This window comes from Elephantulus edwardii, unplaced genomic scaffold (assembly GCF_000299155.1).
Source record: "Elephantulus edwardii isolate Elephantulus edwardi_28Jun2011 unplaced genomic scaffold, EleEdw1.0 scaffold00111, whole genome shotgun sequence".
Taxonomy (NCBI): domain Eukaryota; kingdom Metazoa; phylum Chordata; class Mammalia; order Macroscelidea; family Macroscelididae; genus Elephantulus; species Elephantulus edwardii.
This window is the reverse complement of record NW_006399861.1, coordinates 4,372,629-4,376,086: the sequence shown is the minus strand read 5'-3', so window position 1 is coordinate 4,376,086 and position 3,458 is coordinate 4,372,629. Positions and strand designations below refer to the sequence as shown.

The window sequence follows — 3,458 nt, the reverse complement described above, 5'->3', positions numbered from 1 at the left end:
TTAGGGCTGTTGTACATAGGGACGCTATGAGTCGCAGGTGACTCGACGGCACATAACAACAACAACAATTTAAGATTTTATTTGTATTTGACCAGATGTTTCAAAGGATAGTTAGTTAATCTAAATATGTAGTTAAATATGTACATTGCTGCAATAATACTTGTAAGAACTGCATAGTCTTATTTTAAATAATAAAATAAAAAATTAAATCCCTGTAATAAACTAGAGTTTGCTAAGAGTAGAGGTAATTGGTAACATGCACTCAAAATGGTATGTTGAGTGAAAAAGCAAGCATTGTAAATATGACTACAATCCTTACCAACACACATGGAACCATTTTTTCCCCAATAAAAAAGCGAGTCCAGAAAATGTCTCATTGTATAAAGATTTATCATTTCCAGATCACAGTGAAAGGAACTTGAGTAATTTATCAATTCTATTTTCTACTTATGTTTTAGAAATACCTCACTAAAACTGGTATCTGACACAACAGAATGATGCTTGCAGACTGTCACATTGTAGTGATAGTACGGATATTGATTATTACAGGCACATCTGGGTATTAAATGATCATCTCTTAATTAGATACTTACATAGAACATTGGTCCAATAACATGAAAAAAGAGAACAGGAGCCGGAAATGTATTTCACTTAATACTCAGACATAAAAGGTAACCATTCTGTTCATTATTCTTTGCAGATAAGTCCTTTTTCCCCCATGTTGAAATCTGAAGGCAATTAAATCCTGGCATTTTTCCAAGCTACTGTATGAACAGGATGCTGAAGGCCATCACTACACAGCATACAGCAACATAAGGACTCTTCCGTTCACCAATTCTGGCACACTTCCAAAATATACCCAATAGTCCAGTTTTATTCCTGTCCAGGACGTTGGGTGTCAAGGATCGGATATAAGCACAGGTACATATAAGAAGCAAGATTACAGTCAAAAGACTCTGAAAGTTGAAAATGGCAGACATAGGCTGGCGAAGCCACAGCCACATCACCCTTCCGGGCTCAGGGTGAAAAGTACACATTCTTATGTCATAAGTCTTACTTCTCCCATAAAAAGTAGCATATTAAACACACTTCTGTATTTTGGGGTGTTTTTTTTTTAAACTTAATTTTTTAAAACATACTCTCTTTGGCATTACATTTTCTTTGTTATGGCCTAAATAATTTATACATAAACTCTAATTTATTTAACTATGTTCCTAGCTGTTGTTGTTGTTGTTGTTGTTATGTGCCATCGAGTCACTTGCAACTCATAGCGTCCCTATGTACAACAGCCCTAAACTCTGCTCTGTCCTGTGCCAATCGCACTGTCTCTGACACACCCATCCCGATTACCCCAGTCACTGAATCAATCCACCTCATAGAGGGCCTTCCCCTCCTGCACTGTCCCTCCACCCTACCAAGCATGATGTCCCTCTCCAAGGACCCGTCCCTCCTGGCAACATGTCCAAAGTATGTCAGACGAAGCCCCAGAATCCTTGCCTCCAAGGAGTAGCTTGGTTTAATCCTCTCCAAGATGAATCTGTTTGTTTTCCTGGCAGTCCATGGTACATTCAATACTCTTCTCCAGCACCACAGCTCAAAGGCATCAATTCTCCTTCTATCCTCCTTAGTCATTGTCCAACTTTCTGATGTATAACAAGTGATTGCAAAGACCATGGCCTGTATCAGACGCACCTTAGTCTCTAGATAGACACCATTGCTCTTCAGTACTTTGGAGAGGTCCCTAACAGCAGACTTTCCCATGGCAATATGTCTTTTAATTTCCTGGCTACTGGTGCCAAGAGTGTTGACCATGGAGCCAAGCCGACTAAAGTTGTTAACAACGTCAATCTCTTCAACATCCATCCTGATGCTACCAATTTGTCCAGTGGTGAGAATCTTTGTCTTCTTGACATTGAGCCTCATTCCATATTGAAGGCTGCACTCCTTGACCCTCTGCAGCAAGTGCTTCAGGTCATCCTCAGTTTCAGCAAGCAGGGTTATGTCATCTGTATAATGTAGATTGTTGATAGATCTTCCAACAATCTTGACCCCACATTTCTCCTCACAGAGGCAAGCTTCCCGGATAATCTGATCGGCATACAGGTTGAAAAGGTATGGAGACAGGACACATCCTTGGCATATGCCCTTCCCAATTTTGAACCATGCAGTGTTTCCCTGCTCTGTTCTGATGACTGCCTCCTGGTCCAAGTATAGGTTTCACACAGCACGATCAAATGTTCTGGGATTCCCATTCTTCTCAGAGTCAGTCACAGTTTGTTAAGATCCACACAGTTAAACACCTTTGCATAATCAATGAAACATAGACAGACATTCCTCTGGTATTCTCTGCTTTCACCTAAGATCCATCTAACCTTAGCTACAATATCCCTAGTATCACGACCCCTTCTAAACCCAACCTGGACTTTTGATTTCACATGCAAGCAAGCAAGATGTTCCTAGCAGTGTATAATATTTCCGAATACTCATCATCACAAATAAAGCTGTATTTGCAAATCAAAGCATGTACATCTGTAGAGTAACTCTCAAGAACCAGAGTTGCCAGGTTATGGGGTATAGGCAATCACAACTTAAATAGTGTTTTCACTATTTGTAATTTAAACAATGCTTTCTAGTAAGATTGTATCTATTTAAATTTCCCCTAAATGTATGACAACTTTCCCCCCCCCATATGCTCCCAGAGTTTTTATTTAGGGCAATTTGATACACATAAAATGGTATTTTGTTATAGCTTAGATACTATTTCTTCTATTACTAAGGAAGCAACTCGACGGCACATAACAACAACAAATTTTGAATTAAGTTTTTCTTGAAGTTTCTTTCTACCAGATTCCTACTATCTTTAGTGATTAATTTTAAGCTTTGTAAATATTAGAATAATGGTTTCCCAATGTCGACAGTGTTTAGTGGAGTTCCCAATGGTAAAACAGGTTTGGAAGAAGGAGTGGCATCCATGTCCTAAAACACATGCCTCTGGAAACTCTATGAACTTGGAGAAATGACAATAGTTATGGAAAGGCATTAGGTCTTTTGTTCATAGAGTAGCTACGAGTCATGCTTGACTCAAGAGAAATAGACAACAGCACATATTAGAAAGATTGATCCTTTGTGATGTTCTAAAGATTTTCTCCAGGATGACATCTGCTTTTTTAATTAAAAAAATAACTAGTTTAAAACTTACATCATGAAAAAGAAATATAATAATATATTTAAGGATATGCTTAGAATAGTCATTTTTGAAAACAGTTTTATAGTTTTTAATAATGTTAAACGCTCAATAGAAAGAAGTAGATTTCTATAATCCTATTAGACAATACTTGCTTGTCTCATATAGATATAACACTAACTAGAACATTAAGAATACAATCAACAAAATAATAATCTGTCTACAAATGAACGGATAGAAAATTATAGTCACACAACGGTATACTATGCACACT

General features: G+C 37.7%; 1 protein-coding gene and 1 pseudogene across 1 annotated transcript in view; both read right to left on the bottom strand.

Moving 5' to 3' along the window:
* DOPEY1 (dopey family member 1) overlaps positions 1-3,458 on the bottom strand; it is a 161,728-nt gene that overhangs the window by 136,906 nt on the left and 21,364 nt on the right. The gene's annotated exons all lie outside the window — the stretch shown is intronic.
* On the bottom strand, positions 762-980 carry LOC102871508 (annotated as a pseudogene).